At 41.3% G+C, this 25,635-nt stretch overlaps 1 protein-coding gene across 9 annotated transcripts in view; it reads right to left on the bottom strand.

Annotated features, from left to right (window-relative positions):
- Positions 1-25,635, bottom strand: part of DLG2 (discs large MAGUK scaffold protein 2) — a 4,792,098-nt gene that overhangs the window by 1,157,968 nt on the left and 3,608,495 nt on the right. The window lies entirely within an intron of this gene.

Genomic DNA, 25,635 nt, shown 5'->3' on the forward strand with positions numbered 1-25,635 from the left:
AGGCCCAGGGAGAAATGCTCCACAAGACAATGAGTATACTGGGGCATAACATAAAACCATTCAGAATACATAGTAAGTATAAGTAAATACATAACATTCAAAGCATTCAAAATACAAGCAATGTTAGCGAAGAAAGAAAGATGTATAGCAAGACAATAGCATAGAAAGGATGTACATATGAACTATATACAGATATCAATTTAAGTATACATTTTAACATAAGTAACTTGTAGTTATGTAGTTTTATGATAAGCAGTTGTTTACAAATATTTGTAATAAATAAGATAAGGATAAACAGCCAGCATGGATGGTGGAAGTGGAGTGGAAATTGGATTATTGACAGATGGTAAACAGTAATAGATAGAAAGCGAGTATTAGTGGAATCATAAGGTCAATATGATGATAGGCATGGGGATCAAGTTATAGGTGAGTGGGACTTGGAGCATTTGCAATGCCATAGGGTGGAAAGATGTTGGTGCAATAATTTTTTGAAGGATGAGGTATTACTTGTGGTTCTAACAGCTATTGAGAGAGAGTTCCCTAGTTTGGCAACAGAAAAGGAATAAAGCATGTCACCTGCTGTGAGAGTTGGCTTGTATACTTGCAGAGGAGATTGGTTTTTGGATATGAGTTGTCTATTTGGGTGGCAGTTGGATAAAATGGATGAAAGGGCTGGGCAATCTGAGGGTTTGTAAATCATTTTATGTTCAGTGGTTAACTGTAAATAGTATAGATAGTTTGGGAGCTCAAGCCAGTTGAGCACTTTCAAGGAGATGCAGTGATGTGAAGAGTTTTTGCTATTGGTTGCAAACTTGGCAACCTTGTTATAGGAAGACTCAAGCTTTGTTTTTAAGGAGGACTGGATGTTGATAAGGAGAGGAGCTCCATATAGGAGTGATGGAAGGTTGTGGTGAGAGTACACATGGTAGAGTTGTTGAGACAGTGTTGTTTATTAGTATTGTGGATGTGGAGGTCGAATGTCAGGTTTTCATCCATAATAATGCCTAGTAGTTTAGTATGGGTAATCCCAAAGACATGCAGTAGGTGGACTGGCCACTCTAAATTGCCCCTAGATGTGAGTGCGTGCATGTGTGTGCCTTCTGTGGAAGGTTGGGCTGGCAACTCAACACTGTAAAACTCCACTGCCAATCATGAGTGGACAGATGATCCACTGTGGCAACCTCTAACCAGGAAAAGCTGAAAGAAGCAGAAGAAGAAGAAGTTTAGTGTGGGTAACTACTTCTTATGTGGTATAATTTTGAGAAAGGATTACAGAGTCTGTCTTATTGGCAGAGAGGTTTTTATTAGGGGTGAATATTACTAGTTTAGTTTTATTTGGGTTTAGTGCTAGGTGATTATTGGCCATCCATTTTTCAGTGACAGTAATGGTGTTTTGAGTTGGCAGCAGAAGTTCAAATGTTGACTTGGCTGAGGAAATAATGGTCGAGTCATCTACATATTGTACTACGGATGCATTATTAAGGGTGGAGGGAAAGTCATTTATAAAGAGGCTGAATACAAGGGGTGCTACAATACAGCCTTGGGGTACACCAGGTGAAGAGTCAAGGAATGGGGGCAAAGAGTTGAACCATTTAGTAGATTGTTGCCTGCCTGTTAGATAGTTAGTAAACCAATTTAGAGTTGAGGGAGAGATGCATAGGGTGGAGAATTTACTGAGGAGAAATGGGTGGGAGACTGTATTAAAAGCCTTTGAGAGGTCGAAGAAGAGTGAGGAAGCAAATTTGCCACTGTTTCTGGCACAATTGACTGTGCCCATTAAAGAAATAAATGCAGTAATAATACTATGATTTGGCCTGAACCCATGTCGAGTTGAGGAGAGGAGCTGGTGTGTTAGTAGGTCATCAAGAAGTTGATGATGGATACATTTTTCAAGAATTTTGGAGAGAGGGAGAAGATGGCTATGGGACGGAAGTTGGAGATGTCTGAACTATTACTGCCTTTGTGGTGGGGAAGAATATAGGCTTTCTTGCATGTAGTTGGGAAATAGGATTCTTGAAGGGGTCTATTAAGATGTATGCTGATTGGATAGCCAATAGATCTAGATGACATTTGGAGGTATTCTGGGGGTAAATTATCACTGGCAGTGGAGCCAAGTTTTAGTTTTAGGAGAAGTTTGGCTACAGTGGAGATGGATATAGGGGAGAAAGAGAAGGAGGGTAGGGAAGGGGTGACTGTATACTGAGGGGGCATGTTAGTGGAGAGAAGTTAGTGTTGGAGGTGGTTTAGAGGATGGTGGTGGTAAGTTTGGCTATTGTTTAAATGGAATGTGAGTTAAAGGGAGTAGCTACTTCACTGGTGGTTTCTCAGGGAATGGGCAATGGTTGGTTTTGGTGCCAGGGTTAGTTATAGATGAGACAGAGTTACAGAATTTCTTTGGATTTTGTTTGTGATCTTTTTGGAGGTTTAAGTAAAATTGTCTTCGGTCAGATGCGACTAGGTGTTTAACTTGATTACAAAGTTGTCTAAATTCTATGAGATCAGTGGTATTCTTGAACCTTTGTCATATTTTACATATTTTGTCCCTAGCAGTCATGATTTGCTTGGTGGTTTTGAAGAGCCATATAGCATGCTTAGTTTGTATCATTTTTACTCTTACAGGGGCTAATTTGTTTAAGATATTGAGGACTGTGGAATTGACAAACACAACAGCTTTGTTGAGTGGCAGAAATTTTAGTGTGTTCCAGTTAATGTTGCTTAGGATATCATTAAACGTTGAGGGATTAAAGTTGCTTAGGTTTCTACTTTGTTTATACTGGTGTTGGGAAGGTACTTTGTTGGTTTTGCAAAGCATATAGGCTGGTAAGTGATCACTAATGCTGGAAGGGAGTGTCCCTGTTTCTGAAATTTTATTTGGATCTGACACTAGTGTCCAGTCAAAAATTGAACTGGAGTCTTTATTTCTATTGGGTCGGTTCATATTTGTTATTAGTTGTGTAAAGTTAAGTAGGTTGATGTTAGATGATGGAAACTAGACCTGAAAAGTCATTCCAGTTTTAATTTACATGATTTAAGATGATTGTCTCATTGTTTATTTTGTTAGATAGCCAGGACAGAATATCTTCTATGATGGGAGTGTTGTTGCCCTGGGGGGATGTAAAGGACTGTAATGCAAAGATATTTGGTTTTGTTCAGTTTGAGGAGAGATACAAGTACTTTGGTTGTGGAAAATTGGGGAATAGGATTGCAGTATAGCACTAGGGTGAGGGTGCTAGGAAAAAGTATCACAATGCCGCCTCCTTTTTTCCGAGGTCTGTCTGCTCACATGCAGGCATATCCTGGGGGAGGAATTCTGACTCCTTTATATGGGGTTTCAGCCAAGTTTCAGTAGCTGGCTAAATGTCTGGCATATTTTGGAATATCCAAGCATGGAACTCAGGTATTTTGCTCCTGATACTTTGGAAATTCATTGTAATGAGATTTAGTGACTTGTGTTGACTAGGGGGGTGGGGTTAGTTGCTAATGGGGTGGGTCCTGGGTTAGGGTGGATATCTCCACATAAGGATATAATAGATTGCTTGTACAGAGAGGTGAGAAGTAGAGATTTTCTTTTTGTGTCACTGGGGATACCTATATGAATGGAAAGACTGTTATGGGAGTGAGGAAGTCTTAGTTTGGTGAACAGGAGATATCAAGTAAATACAGGCTAGCGGATATGCATGAATAGCTAGGAAGAGTTGAGAGATGTATGGCAGTTGTTGATGTACATGTGTGAGGCATATAGGCTGAATGTAGGATTGTCAGAAAAGATAGGATGCATAGTAGAAGGCAGGAAGGCATATTGGAGAGATGGGTATGCAAATGGAGAGCATACTGGATAAAGTAGAATACAACATGGATAAGATGTACTTTGAGGTGGATTTTGTCAGTGGTAGTAAACCAATAATATGGAGATTATGGGAAGAAGGTGTAGTGGCTATTCTAATGATAGATAGTATGAGGGTAGTATTGAAAGGGTGGGAGTGCATTATTGGAGGAGGATGTTAAATAGAGTGTAAACTGCTATTCAGTGATTAGGTGGAGGGGTTGAACATTACTGGGTATTATGAGAGGGTGGAGCCACTGAGAGAATAAATGAATTTGAAGTGGGGATGGGTGGGAATGGGGGTAGGGTAGGGGAGCATTGTAAACCCCGGCGAAGCGAGGGTGAAAGGAGTGGGTAGAAACAGACTGGGAGAAATTGTGTCAAAAACACTCAATTATTCAGGAGTTTGGCTCAGGTAAGAGGTAAGGATATTCAACTATTATGGTTACAAAGAGAAGATTTAAATAATACCTCTCCCTATGCACAACACAAAGCTGTTCTATCTATAGTATGACTATTAGTTTTGTTGGTTTGTTTGTATGAGACTTAGTATGAGAGTTTAATAAGAGTGGGGGACCACAGCAAATGACCTGGCTTGGTATGCACGCAACGGGGTTTTATACGCAAGACGGTAATTACTTAAAACATGAGTTTTGAAGAAAAAGTTACATACAATTTGTTAACTAGAGGCTAAGTTGGCAGAGTGGGTTCTGTCTCTTGTTTTGGGTTTGGGGCAGGACTGAAAAGCAAAGAAAAAAGGAGATGAAGGATAAGTTAGGTGATTGGAAGGTGAGTACAGGGATTCTAATGTTAAAGCACAAAACAAGATATAAAATTACAACCATAGTTTTAGTGTGATTGGCACAAAAATGAAAACAACATGTTTGTAAAGCAGGCTTAATAGCACTTTAACAGAGACAAGATGAATGGTATGCACTACTATGGCAGTACTAATCACAGATATGGACAAGATCTTTTGAGCTACTCAGACAGTGATATAAAAAATCACTTAGGTGCATTCTGCAATAACAAACACTTATAAACACAACCTTGTAGTCATCGACCAGAAGACGTTAGTGGTCCTTCAGTTCTTTACACAACATATTAACAGAAGAAATAATCAGTAGGGTCCTATTAACATCAGTTAAGCAAAATGTAAGCACCACCATATAGTTGCTGGTCCAGGAATAGACAGGCTGCTTTGAGTTCTTTAGGCAATAAAAGTCAGTCCCAGGTAGGTGCGTCTTACTTACAGTTAACACATAGATGGGTGCACTTATATAGCCACAATCAGAAATGCTAAATGCCTCTATAAGTTCCTTTAAACTATAAGAGTAAAAAGGCACTAGGTGTCAATTCCCAAGTTAACAAAAGGTATGCACAATTATTTAAAGACTAACCCAGGAACAGTCAGACTCTTTGAATATACTAGGCAGTAAGCATTGAACCCTTTTGGGCTCCTATGGAGTAGCTTATAACCAACGCAATCTACTAGCAGTATAATGAGTAATTCAACACTAAATACAAACACAGGGTAACAATAAAACAACATAAGGTAAAAGACAAAACAAGGCAGTCAAAACCTAGTAGGTGAGCACACTGCACTAGGCATGAGCTGTAAAGGTTGTAGCAGCAGTGGACAAAATAATTTAAAAATGTCACCAGGCACCTGTAGACCTATTTGTTAACTCTGCAGGAAGCAAGTGGGAGGGGTAGTAGTAACAAGGTGGAGGAGTATGGTTAGGAGAAATGGAGGTACGGGGAGAGTGGGAGAGGCTAAAAGTCTGACTGGAGAAATCTCAGCAAAAAACAATCAATTATTCAGGAGTTTGGCTTAGGTAAGAGCTAAGAATATTCAACTATTATGGTTACAAAAAAAAAAGATTTAAATAATACCTCTTTCTATGCACAACGCAAAGCTCTACTATCTATAGTGTGACTATTAAGTTTGTTGGTTTGTTTGTATAAGACTTAGTAATAAGAGCGGGGGACCACAGCAAATGACCTGGCTTGGTGTGCATGCCACTGGGTTTTGCATGCAAGAGGGTAATTACTTAAAATATGACTTTTGAAGAAAATGTTACATACAATTTGTTAACTAGAGGAGGCTAAGTTGGCAGAGTGTGATGGGTCTCTTGTTTCATGTTCGGTAGATGGCCGTACTGTATATGAGTCACCCGAGCAGAAGGAAATTTGTTAACTAGAGGAGGCTTATTTGGCAGAGCGGGATGGGTCTCTTGTTTCATGTTCAGTAGATGGCCATACTGTATATGAGTCACCAGAGCAGAAGGAAATTTGTTAACTAGAGGAGGCTAAGTTGGCAGAGTGGGATGGGTCTCTTGTTTCGTGTTAGGTAGATGGCCGTATTATATATGAGTCACCCGAGCAGCAGGAAATTTGTTAACTAGAGGAGGCTAATTTGTCAGAGTGGGATGGGTCTCTTATTTTGTGTTTGGTAGATGGCTGTAATGTATATGAGTCACCCGAGCAGCAGGAAATTTGTTACCTAGAGGAGGCTAAGTTGGCAGAGTGGGATGGGTCTCTTGTTTCATGTTCAGTAGATGGCCATATTGTGTATGACTCATCCGAGCAACAGGAAATGTGCTAACTAGAGGAGGCTAAGTTGGCAGAGTGGGATGGGTCTCTTGTTTCATGTTCGGTAGATGGCCGTACTGTATATGAGTCACCCGAGCAGCAGGAAATTTGTTAACTAGAGAAGGCTAAGTTGGCAGACTGGGATGGGTCTCTTGTTTCCTGTTCAGTAGATGGCCATACTGTTTATGAGTCAATCAAGCAACAGAAAATTTGTTTACTAGAAAAGGCTAAGTTGGCAGAGTGGGATGGGTCTCTTGTTTCATGTTCGGTAGATGGTCGTATTATATATGAGTCACCCAAGCAGCAGAAAATGTATTAACTAGAGGAGGCTAATTTGACAGAGTGGGATGGGTATCTTGTTTTGTGTTTGGTAGATGGCTGTAATGTATATGAGTCACCTGAGCAGCAGGAAATTTGTTAACTAGGGGAGGCTAAGATGACAGAGTGGGATGGGTCTCTTGTTTCATGTTCAGTAGATGGCCGTACTGTATATGAGTCACCCGAGCAGCAGGAAATTCCTGTTTTTGTGAGCTTATATTGTTGATTGCATTTGTGGGCTAAAGTATTGCTTAAAAGTAACAAGCAGGCTAATACACTCAAGTGTACCAGCCTTTGATAGCAATTTAGTTGAAAACAAAGCATTTACTGCATTTTTTTCTGTCTGTTTGCAAAAAAACAAAAAAAAAAAAAATATTTCTCCTTTCCTAAACTTTCCTAGCTAGTTGTTCCAGTGATCAGATTTTGCTGATCCCTGGGCTTTGTATTTGGTTTCTGTGTTCCTCCATTTTCTTGTGTGGCCAGAGGTAGTTTCTTTACTCACCAGTGGGAGTGGGGAGTACTGAGCTGCTTGTTTGTCCTCAGAGGAGTGGTTAGAAGCAGCAACTAGTAATTCGGCCATTTTGGGTCATTTCCTGTTTTTCCAGCCCCTGCTATAAAGCACGCGTTAGCACGATTTAGCGCGGAGCTGCTACTGTTGCACACTAGGGCAGCACCGGTTAATCAGATTTAAACTATTAGGGCTACCTAAAGTCCACTCTTCAAATTTTCCCTTAAAACTACCTTCCTCAAAGTATACTACTGTCCTATTTAGTGTATCCTACAACTATAAATTATCTCTACTTGACTCCCAAGTAGACTATTCTCTATCTGTATAGCGAAGCACTTGCTCCTACAGTACTTATCACCTCGATACAGTACTCTTGTTATAGAAAGTACCCCAAAAAAGCAAACCCCATTTCTTGGTCACCCACATCCCCCAGAACCTTTTCTTAGGTTTTTCTGTCTATTCCTTCTAGCATGTCGAGGGATCAGTCGCTAATGTCCTCTCCCTGCTCAGCTGGTGAACCTGGGAATATTGAGGCAATGTTACAATTGCCTCATGTACACAGCCAACCCTCTCCTCCTCCCACAAAACACAAATACATGCGAGAGATGCAACTATACGGCCAAACTGGAGGCTGAGCTCTCTCAACATAGGACTGGCATGACCAGACAGGAGGAGAAGGTAACCACACACACTATAGACCCAGTCTCACATAATACCATCACAACCTCAAATCATACACATAAACACACAAAGACATACTCGGAGGCTCTGATCAAAAATCTACCAAAACAGCAGAGGCCACCAAAGCAGACACCCAAACAACTACCACCTCAGAACACAACACCTGCAACACATAGACCACACAGTCAGAGTGTCAAGCAGTCACAGCCCTTAAGGCCAAACACAATGCCAGACACACTAGTCATTGGTGACTCCATAGTCAGACACACTGACGCCCCGCCACCAGACTGAGTAAGGAGAAGGTCACAGTAAGCTGTCTGTCAGGTGCTAGAATCCGCCACATAACGCATGCACTCAGGTCTCTCAACAGCAGGTACAAGTACGACTCAATCATTGTCCACGCTGGTGTTAACGACCTGAGACGTACCTCCTTGGACTACATGAAAAGAGACATAGAGGAGCTCTCTGATTATGTAGCCCAAGCAGGTATGACCCTGACCTTGAGCAGTATCCTACCTTCACCAAGAATGATGCCACAATACAGAGATAAGATGATCAGCTTTAACAATTGGCTTAAACTCTGGTGTCATTCAAAGGGGATCCGATGTCTGTCTGCCTGGGATGACATGCTGGACAAGCCACGCTGCTTCGCAAGGGACGGCTTGCACTTGTCACCCCTGGGATTCCGGATTTTGGCAAAGGCTCTTGCCACCCCCATAGTGCCTTTTTTAGGCAAGGCTCAAATTCTAAACCTACCACCCTAGAACAAAACAAAGAAAAAAACTAAGGGTAATGCTGCTCAATGCCAGAAGTCTCAACCTCAAGATGCATGCACTCGAGGCCCTTCTCAGTATGGAGAACATCGATGTCTGTGCTGTGACAGAAACCTGGTTCAAGGCTCCTGAGAGCACCCCAGCACTATCAGGTTTTACCTCATATCATGCGTTCCGCCCAAAAAACCTGGACAATACCAAGAAAGGAGGAGGGGTATCCATATTCATCAAGGACACCCACACCTCAAGATTGGTGGCATCGCACGATGCATCGGAAACCATCCAGGTGCAATTAACCATAGGCAAGACTGCTCTGCAATTTGTAGCATGTTACAGGCCACCCTCGCAAACTCAGGAACCTCATATGGCCTTCCTGAAAACACTGGAGGGGATAAATGTATCTCCGAACACCATCATACTAGGTGACTTCAACTACCCTAATATAGACTGGGAACACTACTCAAGCCCAAACACTCTAGCCCAAAAGTTCCTGGAATTCATAAACTCAAATGCCATGGAACAACTAGTCACCATCCCACAAGAGGAGAAAACATACTTGATCTCATCATCACGAACATGGGAGCACAATGTTCAACGCCGGAAGTATACCCCTCACTGGTGAGATCTGATCACAAACTAATCTCGCTGGAGGTCCTCATCCCGCCTCCACCCAAAATGAAAAAGACCACAGTAAAGAACTTCTCGAAAGCTGACTTCACACTTCTAAAGACTAGTGTGGTCTCCTTTAAGGCCCCTGAGCCGGCGGTTAACATTACTCAAACCGCTGAATCACTTACAAATGCCTTCTACCAGCACCTGCAGGGCTGCATGGATCAGGCAATCCCAAGCAAAACAAAGACTCTTTGTACCAAAGGCAAGCGCCCAGTCTGGTGGACCCCAGCCATAAACAAACTCTACAACAAAAGGAGAAAGCTACTACAAGATAGAGCAAAATCCTTAAAAGGTAAGACACCTGATCACTATAAGTAAAAAGCTAAGAGCTCTCATAAAATCATCCAAAGCTAATTTTGAGAAAAAATAGCTAAGGACTCTAAAGACAACCATAAGGCATTCTTTAGCTATGTCAGAAACCTAGGAGGAAACTCCCAGATATGCTCAGAATTAGTTCAAAATGATGTGAAGATTACTGATCCTACAGACATTGCCAACATACTGGCTGAAAGGTTCAGTGCAAACTTCTCCCCCCCCCTAAAGGAGAGATATCTATACCAAATGATTGTAGCCCCCCAAACATCTCTAATGCCCAGGTGAGAATTGCTCTCTCCAAGGCAAAGAACACAGCATCCATGGGACCTGATGGTGTCCCCGGCTGTGTGCTCCATGAACTCAACGAGGAATTAAACCCACAGTTAGGACAGCTGTTTAATCTTAGTCTCACCTCCGGATATGTACCCAGGGAGTGGCGCACAGCGACTGTGGTCCCACTCCACAAAGGCGGTGCCTCCACCGACCCTGAAAATTACCATCCCATTAGCTTGACAAGCCTTATCTGCAAAGCCGTGGAGAGGATCATAATGGATCTCATAAATAAAGACATAGGGAACTTGCAGACTTTGGATCCAACCCAGTTTGGCTTTGTCAAAGGCAGATCATGCCTTCTAAACTTGGTTGACTTTTTCGAAACAGTCACCAAGGCCATTGACGAGGTAAAGGCAGTCCATACAGCCTACCTAGACCTGGCTAAGGCTTTTGATACAATACCTCACTCGGGTATCATTGAAAAACTCATCAACTTAAATGTAAACCCATACATTACAAGATGGGTTGCAAACTGGCTGAGTGACAGAACCCACAGGGTCAGAGTTGCTGGCGCCATGTCAGACTCAAAGCCTGTCACAAGTGGTGTCCCACAGGGCTCAGTCCTGGGCCCACTCTTGTTTGGCATCTACTTTTCTGAAGTACAAGCAAACACAGGAGGGTTATGGCTGACAAAGTTTGCAGATGACTGCAAACTGGGCGCCATAGTTGAAAACACATCCGACACAGATATCCTTCAGAAGGGTCTCACAGAAACGGATAACTGGTGCCAGAGCCATGGCCTAAAGTTAAATGCCAAGAAATGCATAGTCATACCCTTCGGGAAAAATAAGGTTACCCATAGCTGCCATATAGGCGGCAATCCCCTGAACACAGAAGAAGTTATTAGGGACCTGGGAACCCAGGTTGACAGTAGCCTTTCATTCGACACTCATATTGCTAAAGTAGTTAGGAAGACCTTCTACATTGCCCACCTTATCATGAAGGGATTCACATCTAGATCAAGGGAAGTCATAGTCTCCCTATACTCATCACTCATCAGACCAATGATCAAGTACAATGCCCCATTCGGAATGTATCTGACCCGACACTTGCAGCAGCTGGAGAGGCCACAAAGTTCCTCACCAAAAGGATAAAGGGTCTCGAAAATCTGTCTTATGCTGCCCGACTGAAAGAACTCCAGTTATATTCAGTTGCTTACCGCTTGCTCAGAGGTGACCTATGCCTGACATACAAGGCCATGTCAAACCCAGATTTGATGAACATGCTTCATCTCAAAAAATCTAGATCCCTCAGAGCCACAAGGGCGGGAGACTTAAACCTCGACACGGTTATTAATAGCACGTGCTGGAGGGATAGATTCATCACCCAAAGACTCCCTATGCTGTGGAACAAAATCCCGGTTTATGTGAGGCAGAGCACCTCGCTGGCCTTGTTCAAGAGGAATCTTGACCAATGGATGGGAGATCGCAGATACACCCCAGGGGTTACCTCAGTGTCACTGCTCGACAGAGGCACAGCAAAATAATGGGCATAGTTTCTCCAAACTAAAGGGGTGGCGTAAGCCACAAAACTATGGGCTAGGCTTATAAATGCCCTCGGGCAGATAGCCTAGTATGAACCTATGAACCTATGAACCTATGAGGCTAAGTTGGCAGAGTGGGATGGGTCTCTTTTTTCATGTTCAGTAGATGGCCATATTGTATATGAGTCATCCGAGCAACAGGAAATGTGTTAACTAGAGGAGACTAAGTTGGCAGAGTGGGATGGGTCTCTTGTATCATGTTCAGTAGATGGCTATACTGTATATGAGTCATCCGAGCAACAGGAAATGTGTTAACTAGAGGAGGCTAAGTAGGCAGAGTGGGATGGGTCTCTTGTTTTGTGTTCAGTAGATGGCCATACTGTATATGAGTCATCCGAGCAACAGGAAAATTTTTTAACTAGAGGAAGCTAAGTTGGCAGAGTGTGACGGGTCTCTTGCTTCATGTTCGGTAGATGGCCATACTGTATATGAGTCATCCGAGCAACAGGAAATTTGTTAACTAGAGAAGGCTAAGTTGGCAGTGTGTGATGGGTCTCTTGTTTTGTGTTTGGTAGATGGCAATACTGTATATGAGTCATCCGAACAACAGGAAATTTGTTAACTAGAGAAGGCTAAGTTGGCAGAGTGTGATGGGTCTCTTGTTTCGTGTTCGGTAGATGGCCGTACTGTATATGAGTCACGTGAGCAGCAGGAAATTTGTTAACTAGAGGAGGCTAAGTTGGCAGAGTGGGATGGGTCTCTTGTTTGTTTTCGGTAGATGGCTGTACTGTATATGAGTCATCCGAGCAGCAGGACAGGCGAGCATGCCGCACTGGGCATGAGCTGTGGATGTTGTAGTGGCAGTGGACAAAATAATTTAAAAAAATTATTTAAAAGATGGTCACTGGTATGGATATTGAGAAAGTCAGATATCATTTAGTGACGATGAGTACAGTTCTTGTCCCATGCCATTTCATACAGAAAGACACACACACACACACACACACACACACACACACACACACACACACACACACACACACACACACACGCACACACACACACACACACACACACATGCATAAGAATGCATACACACACGCATGCATGTAAACATACATGTTGACACACCTGCACAGACACATACACGCACACATGCACACGTGATTCTTGAGAAAGCCTAAAAAATTGCAGTCAGGTTCAGATGCAACAATAGGCTGTTATGGTATGCTGACATGAACAAAAAATAAACAAAGCTCTGGAAATTATTCTGCAAGAGGCTCTGAAATGTAAGACAGAAACATAATACCTAAGCACTGGAGTACTGAATAATGTGAGCTGGGATGCAGTAAAAAGGCATCTATAGTAATTTACTTTACATCTGTGTATGAGATGCTTTATCAAGCTCTCCTCTTGAATTATTGGTTTCATGAATGAGACTCAGCATACAGAGGGAAGAGTCTTTCCCTCTTCTCTGTGGATGTGCAACTTCAGGGTTTTTAATTTTGTAGAGTAGAGGAGGTGCTCTAACTTGGGATTTAGAATGTGCTGGATTGTTCTTCTATTGCGATTACCTTTGTGACATTTTCATAGTATTTTATATTTATTCATTTGTTTGTTTAATTATATTTGTTTACGGGGTAGTAAACTGATCTATACTGACCGATTTCAGGCTCAGCCTGGGTGAACTAAAAACATTTCATGAACAAAAAGGGATGGGGGGGGGTCTTAGTAGGTGCAGCTGGCCAATATTGTGTGTGCAGTATGAATTTTTGATCCAATATTATTATTTTTAACTGACATTAATTGTGCTTTGATAGGCGCATTTGGTGTGTCTGTAAACTGACACCTAGTACTCCTTTATCTAAAGGGGTCAATTGTGCAAGGATACGTCTTGCAAATGGCTTCAGTGGGCCAAAACCAGCTGAGCTTAGACTGGGCCCAAAGTATAGACCATGATATTAGCGTAAAGTTAGATACATTAAAACAGTTGATCTGCCAATAGCCACCATCAAGCAAGAAAATGCCAGCTTTAAAGCTCAACTTGAAACCTGTGTAGCCAAAACAGCTTTTCTACAGTTTGCTCTCAATGCTCAGGCTATATGACTGCAAGAATCTTCTACTGTGGTCAACAGGGCATCCCAGCAATGCAAAGTACAACAAGATTGAGGGGTTTCATTGGAAGATCTTGGCGAATGAGTAATCTACATTGTATGGATTAAAAGAAGGGACAGAGGACAATGATTTAGTTTCCTTTCTGAAAGAAAATATCACCCTGAAGCTTTGAATTTGCTCCCAGCATCCCTAATTGTGATAGAAAGGGCACACAGGTCTCTAATAGCATGATGATCAAGTGAGTTCCCACCAAAGCAGATTAATGAATAAAAGGGACAAAATAACTCTTCTTCCTGCAACTAAGGAGTGCAGATCCTTTCTGATGTGTAAACTGAAGGTCGCTCTATATCAATATTTCTCCAAGGAAACAAGGAATGCTAGGAAAGCATTCTCATTTGTTTGAGCCCTGTGTTTTCAGAGTGGCATGCCCACGTGAATAAAATACCTAGAGGTCCTCTCAGTAAATGGAAAAATCAGTGGAGATCCTTTGTTTCTTTGGAAGCAGTCTTTAGCTTTCTGCAGACCAACACCAACTTACAGTGGAACACAGATGACAATGATACTCATAGTTTCTTAGAGCTAGTTAAAGCATTCCCACAAAGATCCTCTTTTGCAGAAGAGAGCACTAAGAATTCCACAAGCCCAGCAAGATTCACTACCATCACTACCCTAAAAAGCTTTCTTAACTCAACAAGCAGATGGAAGAAGGTGCAATAATGCATTATAATATGGTCAGCCCAACAAGACAAAGGAAGCACTTGGTGAAGCAGTTATTCCAAGAACCCATAAATGACTCCCTTATTGGCCAAACAATTCAAGTAAACACTCCTCTCACAACCAAAGTTACAAGACCTAAACAGGCCATTGACTCCCTAGGAAAACTGGGCAACACGGCTACTGCTGTACAAGTGGACTTTGACAAATTTAGGAAATCTAAAATGTCTAACTCTAACCTCATCCAGCTTCTGAAACCAAAATGAATCCATGGGTAATATCTGACAAGACTAATGCTGAGAAAGCTTAACTATAGTCACATACTAGCACTGTTTGAATTTATGCTATAGCTAAGTCTCATTCTAAGAATGCTAGCCCGAACAATCTTGCAACAGCAAGGTAAACATCTATATGTCTAAGTTACCCTTGCTCATTTGATTTGTGAGCACAATTGAGGGTATATACTATTACTTAGATATAGACCTAAAGGCATAACCATGTCTTTTACCTATTGCTAGACATTTGATATAGACATTTAGCTCATATTATACCTTAATATAAGGGTTTAGTTTTCACTTGTAAGGATTGTTATAGTTTTTGATTGTACAGCATGACTGTTTTGTTATTAATTAAGTCACAAGGGCTATCCTTGCATTGGAAAAGGAAAATTAAACACTGGTTAAAACGATGAAGTGTGGCATCATTTTTGTACAACAGTCCAAGATATCTAAAAAACATACTAGGCTGTTGCCTAAATATGGGACATAGACGTCATCTATAGTCTCTACAAATCTTCTAAAATTGGGGAGTTCATAGAGGTAAAGTCACTGCTAAACTGGCATCTAATAAAAAAAAGATGGCCAGTAAACATGGTCACTAGGTGCTCAGCTTATTTTTATGCTGAATGGGCTATGGACATTAGGGTCTATCTATGGCCTCAGTCAGGATGACCCACCCTTTTTCGCTGACTTATTTGCTCAGATGAAGAGTATAGAATGAGACCCAAATAAAAAATTTTGATAAGGTACTTCAACATGGCACTTAATTCTATCACAGACAGAGCTAATCCCATGGATGAACAATACATTAAAGCTCAGTGGGTTATACAGACAGCCTATGACCACCTGGGCTTGGTTGACATACGGCAATTAATGCACCCTACAGCAATGAATGCACCTTTGCATCTCCAAAAGGACAGCTGGAAGCAGAACAGCGTATTTTTTGCTGTCTACTTCACTAACCATGTGTTGAAGAGTTGTGTATTACTCTGCCCCCAACACAGATTATGAGGCTCTTTCCCTGCATCTAAATGACTTTTATCCAGACGGGGAGAGTAAGGCTTGGAGGACAGAGCCCCTAACATTGCAAAACCCTCAAACTAGATCTCATCTTCATGAGGGAGTTAAAATGTTATCTCACTCTGTCCCCCTGACATTATACCAGTCAAGATCTGGTGGGAAGCGTTTAAGCTAGAACTCAAGAGTCCATATATCTGAGCTAAAAAGATGTATTATGGGATCCTGCAGGAAAGCATTTCACATCAAGAACCATTAGTTCATAACCTCCTGTCAGAATGTGGAGGCAAATGCTTTAAAGATGTAAACCTTAATAGCAATATAAAAAAAGAACATCGGCAATTAGGGGTAATGGTTAAGAAAAAAAATCACGTTTACTTGGAGACGGTAGTGGGGATGGCATGGGATCAAGGGAATAAGCCCAAAAAATTTTTGGCTTATAGAGTCAGGACTGGAAGGAACAAAATGATTATGTTAGCCATTAAAGACCCAGAGGATTCAACAATATAAGGTCAGCCAACCTAGCTCAACAAGATTGTTTCTGATTTTTTGCTTCAATATATAATCATAGGATCATATGAGATTACTAGGCTATCAACTTGGAGGTCATTTCAAGCCTTGCTGCTTCATCATAATGTAATACCATAGAAATGCTAGTCAATACAGAAGACTGAATTTAGTAATGACTGCCCAAGTCCAGGAGGGCTGTGGGCGCTAGTCCCAGTAAGAATTGACGGTGCCCCCATTCACTTGTCCAGATTCCTCTTGAACCATGTCATAGAGGTGCTCTGCTTCACATGAATTTGTAGCCTGTTCCAAAGATGCAGTAGTCATGTGGAGACAAATCTGTTCCTCCAGCATATCCTACTTAAGTTGCACGCCATATTTAGGTCCCTGGAATGGGTCTCTCTAGTCCTGTTTGATTTACAAATATGCAGCAAGTTCATTAGGTTTGAGTCTGAGATTGCACTGTAACCCATGTATAAGTCTCCCTTAAGAAGTCTATACAATACAGAGTATAGTAACAGGGACTTTAGTTGGTCTGTGTAAGACACATGCTGGACTCTCTTGATCTTCTTTGTTAGAAACCTCTGAGGTCTCTCCAATTGCTGAAGATGCTTTGTATGGTACATGCTGCATGGGGTGTTATATTAATTTATGGGCCAGATTAGTGCTGAATATAGAGGGGCCATAACCTTCTTTGCTCTCAAGGCAATGCCTTAACTAATCAAGTGTGCTATGCCAAAAGTCTTCCTTACTACAGTAGACACATGATAGTTGAAGTTAAGGTCACAGTCAACTTGTGATCCCAGATCCCTTACCACTTCATGGGTACTTTGGGTATTGTTGTTGATTTGATATTGTGAGGGGACACTGTTTGTGCCGAAGGGAATGATGATGCATGTCATTGCATTCAGTTTGAGACTGTGACTAAGACGCCAGTTGTTGGTCTGCATAAGATCCTTCTGGAGTATACTGACATAATTTGGGGATTCAATAATTGAACCCAGTTTGCAGTCATCTGCAGACTTGGTCAGTCATAATCACTTAGTTTTGATCTGAACGTCTGAGAAGTATATACCAAACAGTAGGGGGCCCAGCACTGACCCCATGGCACCCTATTGGTGACAGGTCTGCTGGCTGATGTGGATTGTCCCACTTTGATAGCATGTATCTGGTTTGTACGCCAGCTGGCAAACCATCTTACAGCAACAGCATTTACATTCAGTTTGCTAAGTTTATCTGTAATGCCTGAGTGTGGGATTGTGCTGAAAGCCTTTGGCAAGTCAAGGCACGCTGTGTGCACAAACTGGCCCTTGTCAATGGCCCTGGTCACATTTTCAACATAGTCCACCAGATTTAACATACAGGATCTGCCATTCACGAAGCCAAATTGGGTTGGATCCAGTGTTTGGAGATCACCTATGTCTTTATTTATGAGGTCCATAATGATACGTTCCATGGCCTTACAGATGAGTCTGGTCAGGCTTATGGGTCTGAAATTCCCTGGGTCTGTTGCTAGGCCACCTTTGTGGAGGGGAATAACTGTTGCTGTTCTTCTGCAGGAACAAAGCCTGTGGTTAGGCTATGATTAAAAAGGGAATTTAATCTGGTACTATATCCCTTGGCAAACACACTTTTTACACTTTTGGATAACATTCCTCTCCCTACCCTATCTGAAACCCATCAAGGTTAGCTTGCAGCCCAAGTTTCTGATGCTGAAATTAAAGTAGCCCTGTTCTCCTTTAAAAAGGGTAAAGCCGCAGGTTTCAATGATGGCTATTTAGAACTCTACAGTTTCCTGTATGGCCAATTTGCCCAGCCCTTACAGCCCTCTTTTACTTCTTTTAAAAGTCACAATCTATTTAATCCCTCTTCCTCAGAGTCTGTGATTTCAGTCTTTCCCAAACCGGAAACAATCACTCACTTCCCAGAATTATAGGCCTATCTCTCCAATTGATAAAGATGTTAAAATATACACTAAGGTATTAGCCTCATGGTTTTATAACATACTCTTTCTCCTTGACATAATACTAAACACCCAGGCAGGATTCTTTAAAAGTAGAAGTAGCAAGGACTATCTGAGAACTCATATTTCCAGGAGATAAAGAATATCTCTGGACCTGCAGCATCCTTTATTGATTCTGAAAAGGGCTTTGACTCCATTAAGTAGTCATATCTTTGGGCAATCTTACAATCATTTGGGTTTCCAGATAGCTTTATTGGCACAGTTAGGGCTCTCTCCCATCAGCCTATTGTGAGGATGTTGACTAATGATACTTTATCTCCTTCATTCCCATCTGAATGAGGATGTAGACACGGCTGCTCACTATCCCCTGTGCTATTTCTATTGGCTGTTGAACTTTAGAATAGTCACTTACACTCTGGGACATGGATTTCTTGCTAGTCTCTTCATGATGTCACCACGTCAGTGCTGATGTTTGTGGATAACTGTGTGGTCCTTAGGGAAGACCCACTGAAGGATATTCTGTCTGTACAAGGGATATGGAATGACTTATCAGCTGTTCAAAACTTTGAATAAACACCACTACAACAGAACTTTACCCAATTAATGGGGCAGTCCTACCCCTTAAAGCTTGAACTCTGCCTTTAATTTCCTCCTTTACCTTTAAATGAACAAAGTCATTTCCCAGATATCTTGGTATTAGATTAGTCTCTGATATACCTAAGATGTTTAAACTAGACCTGCTCAATATCTGAGATAAACTCTTTGTATGTGTACATTCCTAACACTGTTTATGCCCCTCATTGATAGGATGTATTTCAGTTGTAAAACTAATGGTGGCTCCCTTGATTTTTTTATGTTCTTAGACATATTCCTTCCCCTTCCTCCAATATATGGCTACAGAAGCTAAACAAGATACAATAAGCTTTTATTTGGAACAATGGTAGGATTAGAATAAAAAAGGTGATTTTGAATGCACCATCCAGCTTGCTTCGTCTAGGAATACCTAAGTGGGGAATATATGCTAAAGACTTCACACTTTCCAATTTCTTTTCAGTAAATCACGGATCATTCCTCCATGGGCATTAACTGAAGTAACTATTATAAATTTGCATTCATCTTGGAGTTAGAGTGGTATCATAAATCCTTACCTAAATGCATAAACTACTGACACACCATATCAATGATGCATGTGGCCATTAGATCTTTATCCAAACATCATCAGTGAGCCAACATATGGGGATCAGCCATCTCACTCTGGAGAAATCTGCATTACGGTGAACTGTCAGTTTGTTTATTTTCATGGGAGAGGTATGAGATTAGATGGCTAGCAGACCTAACAACTGCACTGAATGGAAAATGAGTGATAAGTTAATTTGATTGGCCTTTCCATGGACAGATTTTTGGAAATTTTTAAGGATAAGATGTATGGTTCTCAGATCCCCATATGTAAATCATATCTGTGAATTGTCCACTCCCTTGGTGAGCTTAATGAGTCTATCTCAGTCTACCACCTCATTAGACCACATTTAAAATGCAGCCATAATATATAGACTATTAGATATAAACATTAGTGACATATGAAGAACTGGTTCATCACATGGATTAAGTCTGTGGATCCAGAGGTCCATGTAGGCTATATAAACTTGTATTCCAATAATATAAAAAAAAAAGTTTAAGGCAAATTCCTTATGTGTATGAAAAGCTAATATTATTAATTCATAATGGATACTGGGATCTGGCTAAAGCTGCAGAGAATGGTCTCCTAATATTAGCAAGCTGCCAAGCATGAGGCCAACCTACACCTGATATTCATTACAAGTTTTGAGGTTGCTCCTCAGTATACTCACTATGGGGAAAGGGAATATATGACTATCCTCCATACTTAACCAAAATATTCCCTGCACAAGTCCTTTATGTGGTTAGGTTACCAAGTGCACTTACAGTCAGAAGATTTGCTTTGGGTTTTATGAGTGCAATCAGTCACCAGAGCTTCAGGAGCCTCAACTTGGAAAATATCATCTATTTAAGATGAGAGAGGATGACTCCTTTGCTGATAGCTGGTCTTGCTGGTTGGGATAGAAAAGGTGAGATGTTTTTAGCCCAGAGGAGAAGGAAGTTTATTTTTTTCTCTCACTCTGTCTTTGTGGAAATGGAGGTCAAAAGACTGACCAAACAATAATCCTAGCTGTTTGAATGTGAGGCTGTTTCTATGTAATGGTTGTGTAAGAAAAAGATAATTAAAGAGAAAGGTCATTGGTGAATTTTCTGTGGAGTTCCAAAATTCATAATTTTCATCCCGTGCAAAAGACTCTCCTAAAAATACAGAACAAACTATAATTTGTGTCTTGTATGAACTGTTCCTGAAATGCATAGTTCACTGACCATGTAGATTCCTTTCTGAGACATAACTCGTTATATTACATTAGTTTAAAAAAAGGTGACATCTCACTATTTTCAAGTACTTAATCTACAACAAAGTTAGATGACCATTCTAGAATTTTCACACCTTTGTAACTTGTTTATGTTAACTCGCAAAATAAAGCTTTTCTTCCCGCGTTTCTAGTCACATGATACTCAAACCCCATTCCTCACTGATCCATTTGCTCCACTCATTTCATTGGTTATGAGAACAAGAGTCAAGCATTGTTGACTGTCATCCTCTGGTGAGTCAGGAGATTTCTTCTTCTGCTTCAAACCCCTTCAGTTAGTTGGCTGGTGTGTGTATTTATTGTGTAATGCCTGCTTTGCTTCCAGCCTGTGCATTTACCCAACCTTTTCTCTCATAAGTTATGGTGTATGCACAAGCAATCTAACCCTCTTTATCTTGCAGAGGGATACAAAGTAGCCCTATCACTTTTGAGGGAGATAGCATGATCTCCTTAATCGCACACCTACCATGCTAGGTCTTCCAGCAGCCCCTAGGGAGCTAATCAAACCTCTAGATGCTGCACTGCAATACCTCTATACCACATAACTACAGTGTACTACCAGAGGACTTAAGTTCAATTCTGTTCTCTCACTGTCTCTGTGGAATTTTATATATTTTCATAGGGTCATAGGATGTTACTAGGCTATTGACCAAAAGGTCTTTACAAGCCTAGCCGTTAAATCCCAGTATAATGCAAGATGTGAGATATTGTCTATGTCCATGGTTTTTCTAGCAAGGACTACCCATGTCCAGGAGAGAAGCCAGGGCAATCCCTGGCAGAAATTTGTGGTTTCCCATCCAGTTGTCCAGGTTGCACATAAACAGGGTCATGAAGCTGTTCTGTTTGATATGGATTGGTAGACTATTACAGAGGAGTGGCAACCTCTGAGAGATATATCTGTCTCTCCAGCAAGTCCAGTTTCTGACGCAGACTAGATTGAGGTCCCTGCAACAGGTGACTTTAATCCCATTTGACTTACAGATGTGCAGCATTTCCATTAGATTTGGGTCAGAGATAGCCCTGTAAACCAGACATAAGTCACCTCTAAGTAGTCTATATGCTACTGAGTACAGTGAGAGTAACTTCAGTCTATCTGTATACGACATGTACTGGAGACCCTAAATTTTGTTAGTTAGAAATCTCTGAGATTTCTCAAGTTGCTGCAGGTGTCTAGTACGGTACATGCCAAAGGCAGCATTATATTCAATAATAGGCCTGATGAGGAACACATACAGGGGAGTTATAACCTCTTTTGCTCTTGAGGTGATGCCTTTGCTAATCAGGTGACAGACTTAGTTAGAATGCCTTCCTCACCACAGTAGACACATGGTGGTCAAAGTGGAGGTCATAGTCAACTTGTGTTCCCAGGTCTCTCACTACTGAATTGGTACATAAGATATTATTGTTTATTTTATAATCTGCAGGGACATGGTTTTTAATGAAGGGAATGATGATGCATTCTTTAGCATTTAATTTAATTCATTACATCCGAGTGACACCTCCAGGTGCATCTGCAGTTACCTCCTACTGCTCCTCTAGACGTCAAATATTGCTTGTTCATATTTGCCTTAATACTTCCAAAACCATGCTACATACAAGGTATTTGAATATTTTATCCTGAAGCATACATGATGGCAAACACAGTTGTATTGATATCTGACCTATATCAATGAGTATTTGTTGGAACTGTAAGGAGATAACTTCATTTTTTAAAGGCTCTAGCCACGCCCACTAGGAGTTAAAGGTACAAACTCAAAAGAGCTCTACTGGAGGGTGGCTTTGGCAGCAATCATTTGTCTGTGTAAGCCCCTTTTGAAGCACACTGACATTGCTAGGGAGTTCAATGATAACACACAATTTGCAGTCATCCACAAATTTGGTTAGCCACAACCCGTCATTTTTGGCTTGGACTTCTCAGAAGTATATGTCAAACAAGAGTGGGCCCAGCACTGACCCTTGTGGGACCCCACTGGTGACAGGTCTGCTGGTAGAGGTAAAATCTCCCACTTTGACTGACTGTTGTTGATCTGTGAGACAATTTGCAACCCACCTGAAAATATAGGGGTTGAGATTCAACTAGGTTAGTTTGTCAATAATGCCTGAATGTGGGATAGGGCCGAAGGCCTTGGCCAAGTCAAGATAGGATATGTGCATGGCTTTGCCCTCATTTATGGCTCTGGTCACACTCTTGAAGAAGTACACTAAATTTAGCAGGCATGTCCTGCCTTTGACAAAACCAAACTGGGATAGATCCAGGGTTTGAAGGTCACCTATATCCTTATTTATGAGGTTCATGATGATTTGTTCCATTGTTTACAGAAGAAGCTAGTTAAACTTCTATAGTTACCTAGGTCTGTTGCTAAGCCACAACAGAGGGGGATAACATCGCTGGTTTCCATTCAGTGGGGACAAAGCCAGTACTCAGGTTATGATCGAATAGAGTGCCTAATAGTGTAGCTAGCTCTTGTTTTACAATATTACAAATGCAGCCTGGAATGCCATCTGGTCCCATAGAGGTTGTGTTCCTAGCCTTGGAAAGAGCATGGATGACTTGCTTTTTGGAGATGCAGTGAGGAGGAGATGATGAAGACATGGTTTGTGGCATGCTTGGGAGAGACAAGGGGGGGGGGGGTGAAATGTTCACCAAACCTGTCTTCTAGCAGGTTTGCAATTTCCACAGGGTCAGTGCGTGTGATGTCATCCACAGTTAATTCAACACACATCTGAGTCCTACCATTTAGGTTGTGGACGTAGCTGAAGAAAGCCTTATCATTATCCTTGGCTATGGTTAGTACAGTTTTCACATAATTGCTCCATGAAGATTTTACACATTGTTTAATTTGTTTGTTTAGGCTGAGGATGGTGCTCTTCCAGTTCTGCAATCTCACTTTTGCATTTTTAAATAGCAGCTTCTTTCACTTATTGTATAATTTATTAATGCTAGACATCCACCAGAATGGTTTGGTTTTTCTTGAGGATCTTGCTTTAATCCTATCCAGCATGACTGTGTCTATACATATGTGGAGATGTTTATACATGGCATCAGTGTATACCTTAGTAAAGCCGTCAATGCCATCTGTGGAAACTGGAGCTTGGAAGTTGATTATACCTTCTCTTAGGAGGGTTTAGTTAGCCTTGGTTAATTTTTTTAGCCTGACGTCTCTTTTTGGGGTGTTCTTGTGTTACTGGTACTTCAAAACTGCCTGATTTATGGTTGGATTTAACCAGTACATGCGCTACACTTGAGGTGTTGCATTGGTCACTCATATTGGTGAGGGCCAGGTGTAGAATACTGGATCCCCTTGTGGGATGGTGCACTATTTGTTCCAAGGCATTTTAATTAACAATGACCAGGAACTTTTGTGCAAGTGAGTTTGGGCTCATGTAATTAATTAATTAATTAATTAATTAATTATAATTAATGGAAGGATAGTTGAAGTCACCCATGACTAGGGTGTTTGGTTGTACCTTAATTGTCCCCAGTAGGTCTAAATAAGCAGTGTGGGGATCTTGGTTCATGGAAGGGGACCTGTAACTGACAATGACCTGAAAGGGGGGGGGGTCTTACTCATGGTAATTTGGACTTGAAGTAGCTCCATATAGTTTTCTTGTCTACCCAGTCTAGAGGTGTAATTATCTTTAATGCAGATAGATAATTCACCTCCTTTAGTTCTCACACCTTCAATTTGTGGTCTGAAAGTGTGGCAATCATTGTAACCTTACAAGGCTGGGGTACTTTCTGCAGACTTCAGCCAGGTTTCTGTGACTGCATAGACATCAATATCTTCCAGGGAGAGGAGTGCTTCCAGAGAGTGCATTTTCTGATTTAAACTCTTAGCATTTAGCAGCATGACCCTTAGGTTATTTTTGTTTGATATTTTCACATCAGGAATTTTGCTGTTGTGATCTTACCTAAAAAAGGCATTATGGGGGAAGCAAGTGCCTTAACCAGCAACTGAAAGCCTAGAGATGCCAGGTGAAGACCATCTCTGGCAAAGCACCATGGATTTCCTTAGAATGACACCAGAAACTAAGCCAATTATTGAAGTCAGTCATTTTCTGTTTATATTGTGGTATCATCCTAGGTGAGGGTAGAATGCTGCTCAAGGCTAGGGACATACCTGCCTGGGACACATATTCATAGAGTACAATCATGTCTGTCTTCATATAGTCCAGAGAGGTATGTCTCAAGTCATTCAGACTAACATGAACTATGACAGCATCATAACAGTACTTGCTGAGAGACTTGAGTGCATGTGTGATCTGGTGAATCCTTGCACCAGACAGGCAGCTGACTGTAACCGTCTCCTTGTTCAGGCTGGTGAGTGGGGTGTCTGCATGTGTCACTACAGAGACACCTATAAGTAAAACATTTGGAATAGTTGTGCATTCCCTTAAGGGCTTATATGGTGAGACACAGGTACTAATGTTTTCATGTGTATTGGGTACTTTGGGTGTTGTGTTGCTTATTTGTGTTTTGGAGGTCTCTGGTGCCTAGGTAGGTTTCTGCAGAGTGCCTCTGCATATGAAGATTTACGTGTTGGCTGTATATTATGAAGAGAAGTTGTGGTATGTCAGCTGACAACCTGTTTAATGTTGCTGTTCTGTGTCTGAGCGAGCAGTGATTCCAGATTCTTAGTGTAGGAGATCTCTCGCAAATTTTACTTGAGTGATTTAGGACTAAGGGGTTGTTAAAGTACACTGCCACAAAAAACCCATGTTCACCAGGCTGGCAGGAGAAAAAGAGGGAAACTGACAGTCCATAATGCAAGGTTTGAACCTGGTATCACAGCAGATAAAGAGAAAAAGATGGAGGTATCAAGCAGGGAACTGTTTTAGGGTGATTAACTTATGGGGTGTACAGTAGGAGGTCTATAAAAGAGGGGATCTATAGAGTCTGATGTTGAAAGGTAAGAGGTAAAATCTCTGCTGAGCTATTCAAGAACTGCTCTGCTGGATAGCAGCCGCTTGTAATGGAAAATACTTTGGCACTTTTGCATCTGTAAATGCCGGTTTGTCGGTAATGTTCCCATTCCGCACTGTATGGCGATCTGCATTACCATTCTCTGCACTGTAGAACAATCTCAGAGTTAGTATATTTAAGCTGCAGG

The sequence above is a fragment of the Protopterus annectens genome, chromosome 5.part0 (genome assembly GCF_019279795.1).
Source record: "Protopterus annectens isolate FY-2018-M chromosome 5.part0, PAN1.0, whole genome shotgun sequence".
Lineage (NCBI taxonomy): Eukaryota > Metazoa > Chordata > Ceratodontiformes > Protopteridae > Protopterus > Protopterus annectens.